This window comes from Colossoma macropomum, unplaced genomic scaffold (genome assembly GCF_904425465.1).
Source record: "Colossoma macropomum unplaced genomic scaffold, Colossoma_macropomum, whole genome shotgun sequence".
Taxonomy (NCBI): domain Eukaryota; kingdom Metazoa; phylum Chordata; class Actinopteri; order Characiformes; family Serrasalmidae; genus Colossoma; species Colossoma macropomum.
In genome coordinates this window covers 18,402,006-18,421,843 of record NW_023494787.1, presented here as the reverse complement: position 1 = coordinate 18,421,843, position 19,838 = coordinate 18,402,006, and the positions used below count along the sequence as shown (strand labels likewise).

Below are 19,838 nucleotides of genomic sequence, written 5' to 3'. Positions count from 1 at the left end.
CTGGAGATTACATCAGAACACGCATGCCAGAGAGGGGCTGGAGGATCCTCTTTTTCCTGAGGGGAAATGATTTGATTTGCATGCTTGTATTCCCATAAACTCATTTACCCATAGCATAGGACTGGTCAGCTTCAGCTGGTGTGTGAGCAGAGCTTTGGCTGCTTGTGCATGGCTAATGATAGAAGGGGAACATGCTTCTGCATGCTGTGAAGCACCGAATGTAAGGATATTTATTTCTCTGCAGTGTTTTTCACAATTACACCCAAAAACATTACAGACTGGATTCTAATTGTCAGATTAAACATGTTTTTCGTTGACTGATAAAAAAAAAGATAGCAAAGCTGCTTCCAGAGTCTACTCTTGACCTCCTTAAGGCCTAAAACTAGCATTTCATGTGTTATTTGTTGTGTTAGGGAGTATTTTGTAGTGCAGCAGGGCATCCTTAAGCCCTATGGTGTGAAAGAATCACAAATTTGCCACAAGTATCTTCCCTTTGATGCAGAGGCTCAACACAGACATGGTTTTTAGCATTTTAGTACCTTTAGCAGTCTGCCTTCGTTCTGCATTCCCCAGCTAGTGCAAAAAAAAAAAAAACAGTTCAAAACAACTCTCCCTCATGCATCTGCCCTAAAGTGCTTGTAGTTTTTCAAAAATTCCTCCCACCTTCAAGATATGTCATCAGAAGGGGATTTTCCTGGTCTTTAAATGGGAAAATCTGGCTTACAGACTACTGCATCACTACAGCAGGAAGCAAGTTGGCTTGTGTACAACAGATCAATGGTTACATGGGGTTAATGTACAGATCAATGTTACATTTTGCAGTTAGGCAGGAGTGCCCCTTTAAATGCCCAGAGCCCACCAGTGAGTCCGGGGTTCCATTCTTCACATTTACAACTTAAGAATAAGTCAGTTTGCATTGTTTTCCATGTAAGCACTGAATACTTAGGATGTAATGAGCTTGGGAATTTGAGGGGTTAAATAAAAAGCCCTTACCAAATTACATGTCCTACATCTTGCACTAATTACTAAGAAGCTGCTGGATTAGCAAGTTTCATTGAACTCCTGCAAAGTGAGTTCTGGCTCTTCAGGCAGTGAGCCAAGTGTAGCACATGAATGCTCCATCAGTAGTAACATTTCTCAATCCTACTTGTTCCAACTTAGAGATTTGTGTACTTGTTGTTGTTGTTGTTGTTGATTATTCATCTTCTGAAAGCTTTAAAACTTGTAATAAGCATTACTTGTACTTACCCACATTTCCTGCTGTAGTTTCTGCACTGTAGGCTCGTCGTCCCGTGGCGAGGATTCTTTTCTTTGAATGGGAACTGTTTGCTTTTTTTTTCATGGTAAAAGGTTGTCCGGGCTCACAGTATGTTTACTGATCGTTCCGAAGCACTGTGTCCAAGTTACACCCCCTTTAACCCCCCTCTCTTCTTTTCTTTGAATCGCTCAGAAATGCAGGGACACTTTCCAGCTGGCTCTGGTGTTGCTTAATGCCTCCGCTCTTCCAAAAGATGACATGAAACGATACCGTGCTTCCACGCACGCAAAGCATGACAAATGCTTTTCTCACGCAGTGCCTTTTTTGTGGCTATGATTATTCAATTTGCTCACCTCTCCCTTTTCCAAGCGCTACAATCACATTAGCTGACTTACCCGAGGTCATATATAAAAGCTTTGGCTCTCATTTTTGATAATAATGATCATTTAGTCATTGACTGGGTCCTTGACTAAAAAAGAGATGATGCGCAGTTTGATTTTTCTCCTTTTTTGTATTGTTCTTAAGGGCATGGCAGTAACCATAGCTGCACTTACTGAAAGCACACAGCAATCCTATCATAGTTAATTAAAGGTCTCCAGATCTTTTCCTCAATTACGTATCAATTACCCTGGTGCTCCAGTGCAGCTCGGCAGAGCTGATTGGGGCTCTCCCCAATAAAGCTGCCTTTTTTCAGTGGCTTTTAATAGGAGAATTGAGTTGGTAGGGGCGGGAGTCCCTCTTCGTTTCTACCACTGCAGTACTTTTCATTTTTTATCCTCCTCTGCCCCACTTTTAGTCTTTCATCTCAAGAATGGACTGGCAGAGAGTGAGTGTGAGGATGTGGGTGTCTGTGTGTGTGAGCACTCTGAGCGCAGTGTGTAATGAGTGTGTAGAGTAGTCTGAGAGTTCATATGGAGTATTCTGCATGCATATATATATATATATATATATATATGTATATATTTAAACACACACTTGTGCTTCTTTGTGTTGTGTACTGCAGCAGTTTGGGCCTGAAGCGAGGCCTCTAGCTCTGATCTTGTGCAAGACGGAGTCTGACATCTTTGCAGTGTAGGGTCTTTGGATTAATGTTTTAATCATGTTTGCTGTCAAATATCTGCATTAACATTTCAGTACCCTAACAAGAAGATATTTTATGTTGTGCTGTGCTGCAACTACATATATTCAAAATAATAATTAACTTTTTCATTAAAGAAAAACACTCTATAATGTGTACATTCATTCTGATAGATTTCAATAAACTTATCTAATGTAGCTTCTGGTGTGTTGTTCCATAATAGGAAGAAGCATATTAAATATGATGACGTAGGCCTAGCTATATTGTCGATGATTGACAAGTAACCCAATTTCAATGCTTAAAAGGTAATAAAGGCGTGTTGGGAAGGAGAACTGACAGAGATCTACTGAGGAATTCCATTTGAAATAGCTTTCTAAATAATATTTAAAAATATGTACACATCATGTTTTATTCACTTTCATTCTTAAAGCAATGGATTGTTATTGGACCTTTCTAAAGGCTCCCCATAATACATTCTTAATGGCTTTGGAAATCACACATTTCGAGAATGCTACAGTAATCAAAGCAGAGGAGGCGTTTCACAGCATCACGACAATCATGCACAAATAAAACAAAAGCCTAGGGGTTCCAAAAAGTTTTCCATTCTTGTCCATACTGGGAAAGTGCTTTAATTAACTAGCCTAAGTGGATTAATGACAGCCGTTAGAAAACAGAACCTCTCCTGGAAGAGAGGAACATTTCAGATGTTAAGCACAATGTAGTAAAAATTATGCCATACTGAGGTAGTATTAATAATATGATATGGTTCCAAATTAATGCTGTCATGTTAAAAAATGGGAATGTCTCCCTGAAACAGTACCATAATTGTTAGATTAAAAAAAGTAAAGAAAAAAAAAAAAAAGGTAAATTGATTAACCAACTGTAGAAGTAATCATTAATCATTTTAAATGGCAAACAAAAATATGGAAGGCTTAACACTCGTTTTTATGTGTGGCTAGCTTAAGATTCGTTTGGATTGTTTGGTAGATTTAGTGCAGAACAATAACTCAATGACAGAACAGTAATGTTAGAAGTATTTCCATATAGGGCTGAAAGAGTTTTCCGACGAATATTGTGACTGCGATTTAAATTGTGATTTTTTTTTTTCTATATATGAAGTTACAGGCCTGTTTTTTGGGCCATGAAAACCAGCATATCCACTTTTTCTGGCTCATGGCTTGAGCACTGAGCGTAGCATGCCAGACTGCCAGTTAACTGAGGTTGTGATGTACACTGCAGTTAGTGTTTGGTTGCTTTTGATTGGTCTAACTCGTCTACAGGCAGCTCACAAGCTCCATGTTATAAAGTTAAATTTCTCCCTTAAAACTTAGGGCAGCAGTGTTGATAAAAAGGGCTAAAATTAAAATTGCAGCTCTTGTTGTTTGAAAACTGAATTCTTTCGAATTGTAAATTGGATTAAAAAATGATTAATCTTCCATAAAAGCTCTATTTAGATGTTAAAAACAACACAACAAGAAAACTGAAGATAATTTGAAACAAAACATGTATTATCTTTTTACTATAACCTACACATGCCTTATTCAAATACCTGGTCACGTAATTGAATACAAAGACTAACCACACCCATCCCTAGTAGGGTCAGAGTTCATCAACAACACTCATCTTGGGCTCCTGTTAAGGGATGGACTCGGTTTAGTGAATCACCGTTTATGTATTCGGCGTACAACATGTCACAGTCATTCCCTCACTAACACACACATCGCACGCTGGGCTCTGAACAGAGGCTGTTGTTGATCATAGAGAAGCCAGTTTCCCCCGGGGGACTTGGGAAAGTTTTCAGGCCTTGACATTTTGGCTCGGCTCCAGCAGGCCTCACATCTCAGCAGATATCATTAGCCCCAGTGTGCATTAAGTAACGGTACTGTCTAGCAGCCAGGAATGCAAAACAGCTCTCCAGTGTGTGTGTGTGTGTGTGTGCGTGTGTGTGTGTGTGTTTGTGTGTGTGTGTGTGCGTTTGTGTCTCCCCCGTCGCCTCAACCTTCATTACATAAGCAGGGGCGTCATATACAGGCCTCTGGGGAGAAGAGCGGTGAGGGATTCTGACATGTCTCATATACAGCACCATACATACACAGGTTGGCAGAGACATTCAAGGACAAATCTGCTCTCCAAAACTCTTGCTTTTCAGTTCACTTTTCCTGAATACATGAATTGTAGTGAGACTCACTGATGTGGATTAAGCAGTATGACCTCATGCTTTGAGATTTCCTGGGGGTGTATGATGTACTGGTGGTAATAGTGGGCAGTATGGCTATGAATTTATTTCATGGTATAATTAAAATGTCTGACCGTTTTGGTATATATCAGGGTATATACATGTTTTCAAATAAAACCGTTTTAGATTTTAAGTAAAGCTAGGTTTATATGTTAGCAGTGGCTTGTTATTCTGAGTTGTCCCTTCATCACTGTGAATCTGAAATATTTTATTGTGCAAAGTAGCAGAAACAAAACTGAATAATAAATAGATTACACTTTTGTCAGTATTGCTTTTTAACACTAGTCGCACAGGCCTGGCAAAACCAGTGCTAACTGTTGTTTCATGTCTTAATTAATTAATGTCTACTTATTTCTAACTGAAGTTCTTACTAGGCAGCTTTTTGTTCATCATTTCTGTTCCACCTTAAATGGAGCAGCAGTTACATTCTGACACCTGAGATGTCTGAATGCAACTGCAGAAGCATTTAAGGTGGAACAGAAATTTCGAATAAGAAGCCAACTTCAACTTCGTCAAATTTCTCAAGTCATTTGGCTCATACACGCATCCCACACGCTCATGTCACTGACCGTCAGACACAGCTGGAATTTGGAAAATATTTCAGTCATTCATGTGTCCATAGCTGGTCCACAGCTTGTTTTGCACACAAGGCCCCAAGACCTGACTCAGCCACTCAGCTAAAGAGGCTAAAGGGGTTAGCATAGTTTGCTCTGCATGTACACTGTGTTATCTGCACATATTTGTGATGTGTATTGTCCCTAGTGCTGACAACTTCCGTTCTTTTTATGTTAGTAGAGCACAGTGGGAAAACATAACAGCCCCCAACATAAAAGATTAGAGCAGTGGCACAACCCCCCCTCCTGGAGATACACTTTCCAGCACAGCTTTGTTCCAACCTGCATCTATTATGCTGCCTCCACTCTTGCCTTACAGCAGTGCATCTGTTCCTACCAGTTAAGGACTTCTGACGAAGTTAATCAGGTGGAACAGGTGTGACAGATTGTGGTTGGAACTGGACTACGCAGGAAGGTTGATCTCTAGGGTCACGGTTGGTGACCACTGGATTAGAGGGTCGATTCCTTCTAACACCACTGCTGTACTAATAGGAGTCCTTGGGCAAGACTCCTAACGCTACAGTCTCCTATGATTCTAAGTGGCTCTTGTGAGTGTCTACTAAATAATGTAAAATATTGACATACTGTAAAGTTTTACATTATATTAAGTATCATGTCTTTAATATCTCATATCTCACTGTACTTTGTATATGCGGTTGGTATAGTGTCGAGGGTAACACTGCTGCCCTCTACATAGCAGCCTGGGGTTCACTTCCCTGCCCAGATAAGCACCACACCATAGTTGGGCAAGGCTCTTAAGACTCTTTGCTACATTCACCCTACCTCTGCAGCAGTTTTAACATTTTACGTCAAATGAATAAGATGGCCTAAGGATAAGTGCTTCTGCCAAATGCCATAAATATAAGCGTTAATTAAAGTGTAAGCTTGTTTTTAAATGCAAAACAAGTATATTATTTATTACTGGTATCAGTATTGGCCACAACAAGATGTTAATTAGCCATTATCTTCATCTGCCCTGATAGTCTATATCAGTGCATCGCTAGCCTCCACTGTCCCAAACACAATAGCGAGTGTAATCCCCTCCTCCCTGATAAAAAATCACAAGGTACATCACATGCAGTGTCTTCGCAGGTCACTGGGCTGCTCTTTGAAAAAAGCCATGCAGTAAAATGTGTGTCACATTTACAGAAGTCAGTGTGTCATCCACTGCTTAAATTAGTTGAGATTTCTTGGCACATCACCTCCCTGTTGCTGCATGTGTGTGCTGTGTGAATGCAGAGCTCTGAACATGACTTACTGTGTACGCTTGGTCGCTCTCCAGCCTCCATTTCTCTGAATCTGGCATGCTTTTACAATGAGTTGTTGAATGCATGATTTGGACGGTTTTCTGCACTGCTAGAGTGAGAGAGAGAGAGAGAGAAAGCTTGAGTGAGAGAAAGAAAGACGGGGGGCGTGAGTGAGAGATAGCAAGTCTTAGAGAGAGCAAGAGACAAAGAAGGCATGTTGACTGGGTTAACTGAGAAGCAGAAGGATAGAGGGAGCTTGAGTGAGAGTGAGGCTGAAAGAGTGACAGAGAGTCAGTGAAAGACAAAGAGCGAGGGGGCAGAGGGCTTGTGTGTGAGAGAGAGAGAGGGAGAGAAAAGGAGTGAGAGAGATATAATGAGAGAGAAGCCCTTGGATAAGAGACCGAGAGACAGGGGGCTTTAGTGAGAGATAGAGGGACAGAGATGGGGTAAGAGTGCTTGAGAAAGACAGAAAAGGAGTGAAAGAGTGAGAGAGACAGAAAGGGAGAGTGAGTTTAATAAGAGAGAAAGAGGGAATGAGTAAAAGAGAGAGAGGGAGTGAAAGGGAGAGATTCAGTGAAAGAGAGAGAGAGAAAGAGCTGAAATGAGAAATAGAGAGAGAGGGATTGAGAACGAGAGAAAAGGAGAGAGAGCTTTTGGGAGAGAAACAGAAGGCTTGAGAGAGAGAGAGAGCAGGAGAGAGAGAGAGTGTTTGAGTGAGAGAGAGAGAGAGAGGGTTTGAGTGAGAGAGAGAGAGTGAGAGAGCACAATGCAAGCATGCAGGTTTGAGTGAGAGAGAGAGAGAGGGTTTGAGTGAGAGAGCACAATGCAAGCATGCAGGAATTTTCATTGAAAGGGATTCAAACTTTGTCGTGAAAAAAATAAAAAAGCTTTGGTCTTTAATTCATTGTGGGCCTTTCAGTTGCAGCTATTGTTGTTGTAAAGAGTATGAAAGTTGGAGCGGCTGTGAGGCTCACTGTACTCCCTCTCACACACACAGTGTGAGTGCTGTCAGCATGATGGAGTGCAGTTAGCTGTAGCGGAGATCACACAGATCAGTGTGCTCTGTGGTGTCTCATTCTCAGTGCAACTGCCCACGGCCTATGGTCCACTGTTTTGCAGCATGCAGACAGGGCGCCTGCTCTTTGGGTACAACAGACTGAAAGCTCCTTCTCGTTTTTCATCTGCGAGTGTGAGTGAGGCAGAGAGAGAGAGAGAGGGCGAGTGAGTGGAGCATGAATAGAGCTTTCTTCTGATGGTGTGACAGGGAAAGCGTGTGAAGGTGCAAGGAGGAGGTGAGAGCAAATTTGAAGCATGTATTTGGACCACTAATGCCTTGCAGAAACCCCTAATCCAGCATTATACCTGCTGTGGATTTGGGTGGGGGATTACCCCACTCTGCAGAAGCAGGTGTGGCTTTTTGGAGCTGCAGTGGAGCCGGCCTAGACTAGACTCTGCTAAATGGAGCTCACTAAGTGGAGGACGAGGTCTAGACAGCAGTCATTTAGTCTAATAATAGTAATAAAAACAGTAATAATAATGTGTTTTATTTAGATAGCGCCTTTCCCAGGCCTGAGGAAGATGGAACATGTTGGAACATTACCAAATACGGTACAGACATCACAACAGGTATTAGGATAATACAAGTAAACAAGCAAAACTGATGTATGACAGAAGAAAACAGTAAACAGCTGCAGACCACAGAAATAAAAGTCCCTATATGGTTACATTTGCGCACCTTCCTAGGAAAAAATCTTTAATTGGTATAGAAGCTTTACATTATGTGACTTTAAAATGGTTTTTCTCTCTTACACATCTCTTCATGTCACATTGGGTCTTTAGAGATTCAGTCGCTCTACAGTCTTCCTCCAAAGAACCTGTTACGGCACTTTGAGAATTCCTGCTACCAGCTTGAAGGGAATTCTGACTCTCAACAGGATTGGGCTTGAGGTTACATTCTTCATCACCACCATAAAATATGGTGAAAAACTGTCTCCATCAAACACACATGATATGTACTTTCAGCTAATGTTAAATAGCCAGGTGTGATCATGTGATCAAGCATGATAAATATGCATGCTCTTTTCAAACAATAACAGTAAACTGAAATCTTATGAAACTATGGAAGCCCATTTTTGAAGGACGGGAGGAAAAAAATTCACCTGCGTTGTGAGTTGTGATGAAAAATGTAATCTTGGGATGGCGCTGCTTACAGTATACAGTTTTGTAGACTCACACTCCTAAAGTTTAAACAACTTCTGTAAATCCGTTTAGGAATCAGAATTCCAACAATTTTTTCTGTCTTTGTTTCAAGCAGCAGTATGTCAAAATTTTGACATACTGTCTCAAAAATAATGACTTAGTTTCTCAAAATATTGTCTTATTGTCTTGACATAACTACTTGTTTTCCCACTATTTCAAAATAATGATTTATTTTCTCACAATGTTGATTTAGCATCTTAAATAATTATTTGATTTCTTAAAATAGTGACGTACTATCTCAAGATAATGACTTATTTTCTCACAGTGTTGACTTTGTATCTTAAACAATGATTTGTTTTCTCAAAAGTGTCTTACTATCTCAAAATAATCACTTGTTTATCCAAAAATAAATAATGACTTATTAACCCCAAACAATTATTATAATTTTTTTTAATTTAACTCATTGTTTTGACACAATATTTTAGAATTTCATCTTAATAACTCAAAATTTTGAGAAGGTAAGTCAATATTTTGAGGAACTAAGCCAATATTTTCTCATGCTGCCATAAACAGAGAAGAAGAAAAAACAGGTGATTTTTTTTTCTCGTCTACCTGGCAGGTATGGGCTTCCATATAGAACTAGCATGAACGCTAGCTGTGTACAGCAAAAATATAATAAATGTAAGAAGTTAAATAGAGCGCAAACCATCAGCTCCATTTTAATGAGCGTTTAAAGGGATTAGTCTCACAGTAAATTTCATTTTTAAACTATGCTCTACATTTTTTTCAGTAAGTGAGCACTCGTGTTACGCATGATTTACGCAGATTCAGAGTTCGGGAGGGTGGAGGGGAAGTCAGCAACTTGTTTCCTGGGCAAGGATGGTCCTTGCTGGGTCTGTGTGTATGTGTATGACCTCTTTGCTGATGAAGTGGGCTGATACATCAGAGCTGCAGAGCTCTGAGTCTCACCCTGACCCCTCCTTAGTTCAGACGACCAGTGCTGAGCTTTCTGTACTATCCCTTTATGCTGGAAAAGCCCATTTCTTCTCTCTCTCTCTCCCTCTCTTTTTCTTTTTCTCTGTGTTCTTCTCTCTCCTGTAAGGTGCTGTTGTAATTAGTCAGGCTTGGCAGAGACTCTGTAACTGTGTGTCTGCTCTTTCTTTCCCACTTTCCCCCAGAGTGCTTTTCCTCTTTCGGTCAGCTGCTTGGCTCTGGGCTCTATCTCTTTCGCTTGGCCTCATGCCGAGTACCTGTTCTTGCTGTTCAGTGTGAGAGCAGCACAGCACGCAGCGTGTACTATTTCCTATTAATCTATTTGCTTTCAGCAGGCTGAGCTGTTTTGTTTGCAGTTAGTAGTGGTGTAAAAAATATGGTGATTCAAGTGCATCAATTTTAGAAGTTTGATAAAGTATGTACCCATTTTTTTCCCAAATTTACATTTTGGGCTATTTTTAAAATGTAAAAAACCCCGAAATAACTGGATATGCTTCTTTTTTTACTTGATATTAATCATAACTTTTCTTTGACTATTTTTTTCAAAATTGCAAAAGTTTCTCTTCTTTATTTTCTGGTTTAAATGACAAAAAATCCTGAATTTTCAGTCTGATCTAGACTTTCAGACCCTGCTGTATAGTTCATATTGTCTATATTTCAGTACTTTCTCCAGTATTCTATAAAAATAATTCAGTTATCAAAAGAAATCAAATTTAAATTGTAATGAAATATGAAATTTCATGATGCATTGAATCATTCCCTAACAAATTATAATGGAATTGCTTTGACTGTGTTTTGCAGTTGGGCGTTCACTCTTGTCAGGAGTGTCAGGTGTTGAAAGCATGCCATCCAGTATACACACAGGTCAGAGGTCAGCCAGCTGGGTAAGGGGGAGGACTTTGAGCCGGCCAGTGTGGCATGTGCTTAGAGTTATGTAACGTACTCTAAGCTTAGTGTGTGAGCCAGGCTGCTCATGGCTGCTGGACTTTGACTCACTTGTTCAGTAACTGTTGCAGAAAAGTTCTCACTCTGTAAGATGCTTACTCTGCTCCTGGAAAACTTTACTCTGACCCCACCACAAATGGACAGTTGCTGTTAGTGTCTGCATAGCAAAGGCCTGTTCTGCTAGGCCTGAGTTTCGTCTGTGGTTGCGGTGCCTGTTTGTATTGTTGTTGCTTGCTGGTGGATGCTACTAGCGTGTGGTCACTTTTGGTCAGAGGCAGACAAACTCTGTTTAAGCAATAACAATGCTCAAGATAAGCTTGAAGGAATTCTGCTTTCTGAAAGGCACAACCTTCCGGTTGTTAACATAGGTATTCTAGAGAGATCTTCTCTGAGTCTGGTTCTGTCCCTGTCTATTAGTTACTGACCGATATGGACATTTTGTCACAGATTCTGATTCATTCTGTCTATCTGTAGCACTCAGGTGAGAAATAATGCCATATCTCCACTGTTTACAGTATTGTTTATTTCATTACATTATTTATTTGATCATCAAATAAAAGGTATACATATATATGTGTGTGTATACACACACACACACACGTGTATATATATTAATATCCCTTATATATATATATATATATATATATATATATATATATATATATGTATGTGTGTGTGTGTGTGTGTGTGTGTGTATATATATATATATATATATATATATATATATATATATATATATAAGGGATTTTAATATCCCTTTTCATTTGGAATAGATTTAAAATCATATATTTTAGGTATTAGAGAGTGTATTTGTAAGCATTTCATGTAATAACTTTCTGTGAGGTAACTTTTAGAGGGATCAAACCCTTTAGACGTCTGGTTCCCATCACCTGTACTGTAAATAGTTCTGACTCTAACTAATTCAGACCACCAACAAATGACTTTGTTTGCATCTTAATTGTTTAATTTTGAAAAATCACTGGAAATCCCCTTTAATGAACTCTTGTGTAGCTCACCTTTCTAAACAGCATTGCATAACATATAGATAAATAGCTGAATGCTAATTGAATAATGTTAATTATGAAATTGTTTAGATTTGGTTCCATTGCACTTCATTATTAACAGTTTTCTGTCTCATATAATTGTCTTACCTAATATATAATAGTGTTACACATTGGGTCTACAGGTTCAGGCTGGTGAGGGATCATAACCAAAGAACAGGCTACTCTTCTCAGAGGTGGAGGATGAGAGAGAGAGAGAGGAAAGAGCTGCAGGTAACCATAGAGAGGTAATGATAGGCAAAAATGTGAGGAGACTGTCAAAAGAGACAGAAAGACAGACAGACAGGCAGTTTGGTTACCCTGAGAGAAAATTTAGACAGAGTGAGAGACACAGGGAGAGTGATAGACAGAGCAAAAGGGGAAAAAAGACTAAAAGCATGACAGGCAGAGAGAGAGAGAGAGAGGGGGAGAGAGAGAGGGTTGAAGGTAGAGCTCTCTTGGCCCGTCTTTCTGTAATATAAACACAGCTGGTTATGTGGAGGGAGATGAATTTGACTGTACTGTGAATTCCTCCTCACACAGAGGAAACCCTCCGGAACAACTCACACACACACACACACACAGCCAGATGAGGGGGTGCTGAGGGTCTTTGTGTTTACGGAGCACTGAAGCTTCTGTCTATCTCTTTATTTTTGGATTACGCTCTCAAACTCCAGATAAGTGAGGAATGCTACTGCCTTGCCCTTGTAGGAGAAAGAAAAAACATTTAACTGTAATGTGTATTAATGTACTATGATTTTTTTCTCCAAGTTATTTTGACCTATTTTTATTGGTCCAGTAATAATGAAATGTTTACATAGTTACACAGTGTGAAGGGCAGCTACTGTGCTCAAATGGATGTAAAAAAGTACAAAGCAAAAAATGGTTCTGATACTGTATGACTATAAAAATGGTCAGCTTAAAAACAGTAGCAGTCAGCTGTCAGCCTCTATCTATCCAGTAGTCTTAATATGGAATGTAAAGCAAGCGAATGAGTTCTGTAGCTGCCCTGAAAGCATAAGGCATAGAGGGCAAAAGTTCTTCATGTGAAAAAAGGAGAAGTGGCTCGAGTTGCTGTTTTCTGAAAGCCTAGTGACCTAAAGTGTTTTCTAGTCTCTGGCTACAAATTTGATATAAATCTTGGTACCAACACTGCCGTCAGTGTAGCATGGGAAAGGAAATGCAATGAGGGCGAAATCTGCAGAAGAACGTACACTGACCACGTTTCTTTCGGTTGAGTTGCCTTGGCTACTGTATCTCATATGACCTGTCATTGGCTGGCCCACTCTGTCCTAGCAACAGACAGTCAGATGGCATAGCAACAGCAAAAGAGGTGAACGTCGATCATGGAAAGGTATTATCTAAGTGGAAAGTTTTGGTGAACATTACTTTAAAGTCATTTGAACATCAGAAATTACACTAGTTTTACAGTGGAAAGTCTTGATGGTCCACTGTAGCAGGCGAATATGCAGTATCCCAGAAAAATATTGTAGAGCTGTGACGATTAATAAATTATACTCAAGTTAACATAAAAATCTACAGAGCTCTCTTATGCTCTTAAAAAAGATGTTCTTTGAGGGTTTAGTATAGGGAATGGTTCTGTATAGAACCATTTCATGCTTAAATGGTTCTTTGCATGGTGAAATGATTCTTCAGATTGATGGAGAATGTGTTGTATATGGTTCTGTATAGAACCTTTTTGAATGTAGCACCAAAAAAGATGCTGCTGTTGTTACGATGTCAACCTTGTAACAACAGAAGAACCCCTTTTTGGTGCTATGTAGAACCGTGTACAACACATTCTCCATCAAGAACCAATTCACTGTGCAAAAAAAACATTTAAGAATGAAATAGTTCTACTTAGAACTCATGGTTCTAAATAGAACCATTCCCTTTACAGGAGAACCCTCGAGGAACCATCTTTCTTAAGACCTCCTTTACACCATTCATCAATGGTTATGACTTCCTGCCGGACCACCACTGAGCAGGTATTATTTGAGTTGTGGTCATTCTCAGTGCTGCAGTAAGACTGACATGTTAGCAAGTTTTTAAACAGCTCAGTGTCACTGCTGGACTGTGAATAATCCACCAACCAAAAATATCCAGCCAACAGCGTCCTGTGGCCAGTAAATAACCCCAGATGAAAGACGAGAGGATGACTAACAGAAACTGTGCAGCAACAGATGAGTTATCATCTCTAACCTTACACCTACAAGGTGGACCAACAAGGCAGGAGTGTCTAATAAAGTGGACAGTGAGTGGACGCCATGTAGAAAAACTCTAGTAGCACTGCTGTGTTAGACCACTCATGTGGGGGTCCTGTTCGGATGTTGACTGCTAAGTAATTGTAGAAAATAAGTCAAATAATATTGAAGATAAAGTGAAAGATAAATGACATGCATTATAATTATAATTTTTATCTGTTGGCCTTTTTGTGACTCTGGGTTTGATGACAAATACTAATTCAGTAGTGACAGTCATATTGCAGTGCTTTTTTAAGCAAAATGGCTTGCCATGTTCAGTCATACAGTCATAAAAAGTGTGAAGTGGGAGGAGTCCTGACTGTAATGCTCTAGTACAGGGGCGTGTCTGGTCTGCCCTGGTTACTCTACTCAGGCTCGTGTGGGACTCTTAGTGAGAAATGAAACTGCTACCCACAACCGCTGAGTCAGGAGAAAACAGGCCTGTGTGTGCGTGCCTGTTTGTGTGTGCGTGTCTTATCTATTGCAGCGGCTCTTGTTCCTCTACAACGTTGCAGAAGTAAACTTTGTTACTAGCTCAGTGGAATTAAGGTTATCTTACTCTTCGATTCATTTCACAGAACTGTGTCAAAGGGCAGAGCAAAAAAAGGGCAACAGACAGACGGACAGACAGAGAACTGGCAGACTTTCTATGAAAAGTGTGCCAGTGCTGGATAATTGTGAAGTATATGACTTCATGAAGAAGTGCAAGCTGATTCACAGCACGTCAGATATCCTACAGATATTCACTCTGTTCACTTTAGAGAGGAGCATTGTTAGAGCTCGCACATAACAGACCTGTACAAACAAACCAGTGAGTCAGTTTGAGAGTGTGATGTGTGTGTGAGCTTTAATTAGTGCAGGTGCTGCTGTACCTGTGTTGGTAGAACACCATATCAGTTCATGTTTGTCAGGATTTCCCTTTCTACACATCTGCCCCCCCCCCAAGAACGTCTCATGAACATCAACCTTGGGGCAATAATTGGTATTATCAATATTGTAATCTTTTAAATAAGTGACAATATAATGCACATTAGTGTTATTTGTCCTCTGTCATGTGCCATGTGATCTTTTTCTTTTTTTACATTTTTCTTTTTTTACTGCTTTACCTTTATTTAACTTTTTGTACAATCATTTTAATCTATGGTTAGTTGAAAAATGTATAGAGTAGAAAATACTGAGATCTAATTATAAATAAATAGAATATATTGAGACATAATGAACATAAACAGAACATCACCAGCTAATTTATTACACATACATACTTTGAACAAGATTATAATCTAGATTTTAAGTCTGGTAAAGAATACAAGGGAACATACAAATGACACAGAGAAACTCTGTTACATGAGATATTTGTGTGTGTGTTTGGCAATGTTTTGGTTTTCAGATAAACAAATATAGACAACCACTGGAGGTTAAAGGGGAATTCCACCAATTTTTCTATAATTCTGTATAATTCAATCATTACAATGTAAAGTCTTTATTCACAGTGGTCGTGATAGGAAACAGACGTCCAAAATATTTAGTGTCCCTAACAGAAAGTGATAACACAAAAGAATTACAGATACATCACCTGATGCCTGAGACGTTGCTCTATGATAGTTTTGAGATAAAGTTTCAGGCTATCCATTCATGGCAGAGAGGTACATGCAGAGCCTTGAAAGCTAAAATAGTCCCCAGAGAAACAGATTTACCACTATTTTGCCATTATCAGCATACTTATAAAAAGCTCAAAAGATATGTTTAGATTCACTGGTTTTGGACTGTAAATAAAATGGCTATATTTGCATTGTGGGCATTGCAACACCTGGTTTCTATCACCACCACTGTAGAGAAAATCAGAGTCTGTAAGTTTCTGCATAATACACAGTTTCACTTCCAAACACTATTAATGGCATTGTTTACACCTCAACAGTTGAATTAAGTGCAAAGTTTGGAAAACCGATGGAATTCCCCTTTAACAGTGTGACATGCTGTCTGTGCAGTTATATAATAATAATTAAAGTATGTAGTTGTTATTATTATAAATTAAGTAATATTAAGAGTCAGTCTGCATGGTAATTACTCTACAGCTTGTACCTTCTCTGATGGTAATATAATTACAATTAATTATATTACCATCAGAGAAGGTACAAGCTGTAGAGTAAGACTCTGTAATGTTTAAGTCAAATTTTCAAGTCAAATTTATTTGTATAGCACTTTTTACAACTGATGTTGTCACAAAGCAGCTTCACAGAAATCCATTAAGGACAAAGTTTTAACATGAAATGTAAATCCTCCTGGTGAGCAAGCCAGTGGCGACAGTGGCAAGGAAAAACTCCCTCAGAGCTGGGGAAGAAACCTTGGGAGGAACCAAGGCTCACAAGGGGGGACCCATCCTCCTCTGGTCAAACTACCTACAAAATGATTATACTACTAATATTGATAGTAGTAGTAGTAGTAGTAGTTTACATGTGGATCTTCATGACTGCACTGGGATCACAGTTTTTATGTTTACATTATTGTTCAAATCTTACTAAACACTGCAAAAGAAACCATAGAACTAATGCCAGTTTGTAGTATACAGCAGTGTGTAATGCAAGGCTGCCCAGTTCCATCCTTGGAGGCCCCAGCAGTGCAGAGCTCAGTGTTTTTCTTGTTCAGACACAACTCGTGAAGAATAATTAGTAGTGTGCTGTATCTCCAGAAAACCCCTGTTCTGCCATCTCTCCTGACAAGTGAGGCTGCACAAATTATGCCATCTCCATGAGGGGATGGCTTTGAAAGACCATTCACTGTTTTATTAAGAAAGCATTTGAGGTTCTCATTCAAAAATGAACATGCAACAGCACAGTGAGTACTACAGCATGTACTATTAAGAGTGAGACTTATGATCAATACGTGGCTTTAATCATGATGCTGGCCTTGACGGAAGCTCCGATCTTGAAAGAAGCGAAACCACTCGTGTTTCGCCAAAGAGCAGAAATAGTTTCTGACTCAAACAAACAAAGAGTGGTTACCATGCCGACGGCCGTCTATAAATAGTGGGCAGTGTTTGTTTTGTGAATGCGCCCTCCCTTGGGAGCGTCAGAGACTGAGGCAGCCCGCACTGAGCTTCTGCTTTACAAGCTCTTCCTCTTAATGCTCAGTGCAGGAATGCAAACGGAAGATAGTGTGGGGATGGAGAGATGATGCAGTCCCAACACATTGTACTAACACTGCCCTCCTCCACAGCGTGTTAATGGGAAGCTCTGTGAGACCCTCTTAACATCATACATGATCACAATATATACCATTTTAGATGGCTTGTGATTCCAGTGGCACTAAAGTGTGACATCAGTGTCTGTTCCTAGCTGTGACCTCTGTCTACACAGTGTGGCATTATGTACCACAAGTTCAGCCCTTTTTCAAAACCACAATATGGTAAACAATCCAATATTCTAACTTTTGGTACTTTTAGTGTCTTTTTTTAAATAGGCTAACACTACACTGGCATTGTATTCTGGCAATAGATGAGTCAAATCGCACATGCTGATTTGACTTGGCTGAGCAGAGATGCATTTTCTAAAACATGCAGTTGAAAGGACATTTTGGCCAAAATAAAAAATGTAACCATTGCTAAATGTTAACTTGTCTGCTCTTCTCCTACAGCAGTGCTGAGGTGGTCCCTACAGTGAGATTTTCCAGTTTAAAGATTAGGAAAACCCCGGAAGGAAACCATATAGCTAATGTTGCTGCTAGGAAGATAGGATATCTTATTGTAGCCGGATGACTGGAGTAAATAATGTAAAATTTATCTCTGGCGTCCATTTTCTGTTCAGGATAAATTCACTATTTCCTTAACTGTTTGTTTGATGAGGTAAGAGTTACACTAATGTTAGCTTGGTTATATTCATTAGCCTATAGATCAGTCGCTAGGCTAGCAGTCAGGATTGGTTGACACTATTCGATTTCCAATGGTTCCATGATATATTTCCGTAATGCATGCTGGGTATTGTAGTGAGAGAACATTGATGAAAACATGAAAACAATGTAAAATTGTGAATTCTGTCAAACTGGTGAGGCTGAGTGATATAATGCTGCACTAACATGACCTTAAGCAGCAAGAAACAATCATAATATGGTATAGTCCATTTTGTAGTTTTAAACACAGTGTGTTGAATGTTAGGCTATATTGTGTGTCCTCATCTAACTGCTTTCAGAACTTGTTGAATGAGGTCATGATTAAATTATTTTGATACTTATTTGATTTATTTAACATTCAAAAGGCTTTGTACTGATAAAAAAGAGACCTTTTTATAGGTTTGATCATCACAGATGTTATTCTATAACCATTTTAGTATTCTGTGTTCATTCCAGTAAACACTGGCTGTTCAGACTATGACCGGTATCGTTATTTTTTTTTTTTTTCCATAGGTGGTGAACACACTTGCTATTGTGTGAATTGCACTATGCATGTATACATATTATAACTTTCCTAATCTTGCTGTGTTGCTGTCTGTTTGTTTGGTAGGGAATGGTGAGAGCAGTTGGAGCCAGACAGACGCAGAAGTGGACAGACAGAGTGGGAATCACACACGGTCCCCTCAGAATTCAGACCAGTCACTGTGCTAACAACTGGACCCGACTCTTCAACTAAGCAGGAGCGTCCCACCCAGTCACTCGTCTCCTCTGATTTCAGGTAAGAAAGCAGAGCTTTCCTCTGTTCGCTTTGTATCAGCGCTGTTATGAGGGTTGGTTTTGGTTGTGGACTGCTCTGTCTCTTTGTCCTCTGGATAGTATCATGAGCTCCTCTCATAAAGCAGTTACAGTTATTATTTTTACTGCCGGAGCCAACAAGGTTGGTTTGTTATTTTAGTGTGCCTTCTACAGCTTTTTGAGGTTGATATGAACAGCATAGATTGTCCCACTGTACTGATCACGCCTTTTCCCTCAATTATTCCAGACCATTTCAATTCAAAAGTGCAAATGATACTGTGTCCATGCCAACAGAGTCAATGCAGAACCCAAGTTCAAGTACAGTAACACATTGTAGAACTGAATGCTTAGCTGACAGAGTTGCCTTTGATGTTTAACAAAGTTCTTGTGATACATGCTCTTATGCCGACTGGTTGCAGGTGGCAGGTGGCAGATTTACTAAAACAGGCGCTAAACACTGACGGTCTACACATGTAGTTTCATTGGCCATTCTGAATAGTAAATAAAATGGCTATATTTGTGTTCTAGACATCAAAACCTTGATTTCTCTCACTATCATTGTAAGTAAATGAGTTGTTAAGTTTCTCTGCAATTAATCACTTCACATCTGAATGATGTTGACCTATCATCCACTGATGTTAGTTATGCAACATTTTTGAAAAGTTGGAGGATTTCCCCTTTAAGAGTTCCATGCATTTGGAAACTGCGAATGTAAAATTCTGGTTGTTAGGTAACTGTATGATTTTGAGCTTGAGCAGCCGCCCCTTTGCTCTTATTATGGGCGCTAAAAGTAGGGTTTCCAGCAGCACATTAAATGTTTGTTGCACTAAAGCAACTTTGAATGATAGTGGGGGCAAAAAGAGAGTAACTGAAGATTAGTTAATCAACTTATATTGTATTAGTTGCTTAATTGATTAATAGTCATTAGGTTTATTGATCATATTTAGAATTGTTATTTGAAGCCCTAATGCAGTCCAGCTTAGGTCATGTTTCTTCTACCCTGTTCTTCTGTTACTGTTCAGTAGATGAAGGCCTCTGTGGTTTCGTCTGTACGTTTTCAGTCATAGTTAAAGGCTGTGATGCGCTGTGCTGATGGCCGGAACAGCTGGCTGGGTGACTGTTGGAGTTTCCACTCCTCTCTCTGTAGTAGTTGTGTGTAAAGGCGGGTGGCGAGAGGTCAGCCTCTTCTCACAGCTGTGTGGAAATGTACAGTGTGGCTATTTTTCCCCTCCTCCTGCTCCTCACTATTCTCTCTCCTTCCTCTCACCCACTTGCTTTCTCTCTGTGTGCCGCTGACTCACTGAAGTC

The 19,838-nt window shown here is 39.6% G+C and overlaps 1 protein-coding gene across 3 annotated transcripts in view; it reads left to right on the top strand.

Moving 5' to 3' along the window:
* The window catches only part of atxn1a (ataxin 1a), a 133,920-nt gene that overhangs the window by 18,105 nt on the left and 95,977 nt on the right, over positions 1–19,838 (top strand). For all 3 annotated transcript variants that reach the window (XR_005007054.1, XM_036566308.1, XM_036566309.1), the window contains exon 2: positions 18,346–18,513. The gene's annotated coding sequence lies outside the window, so the exon portion shown is untranslated. The remainder of the gene's footprint in view (positions 1–18,345; positions 18,514–19,838) is intronic.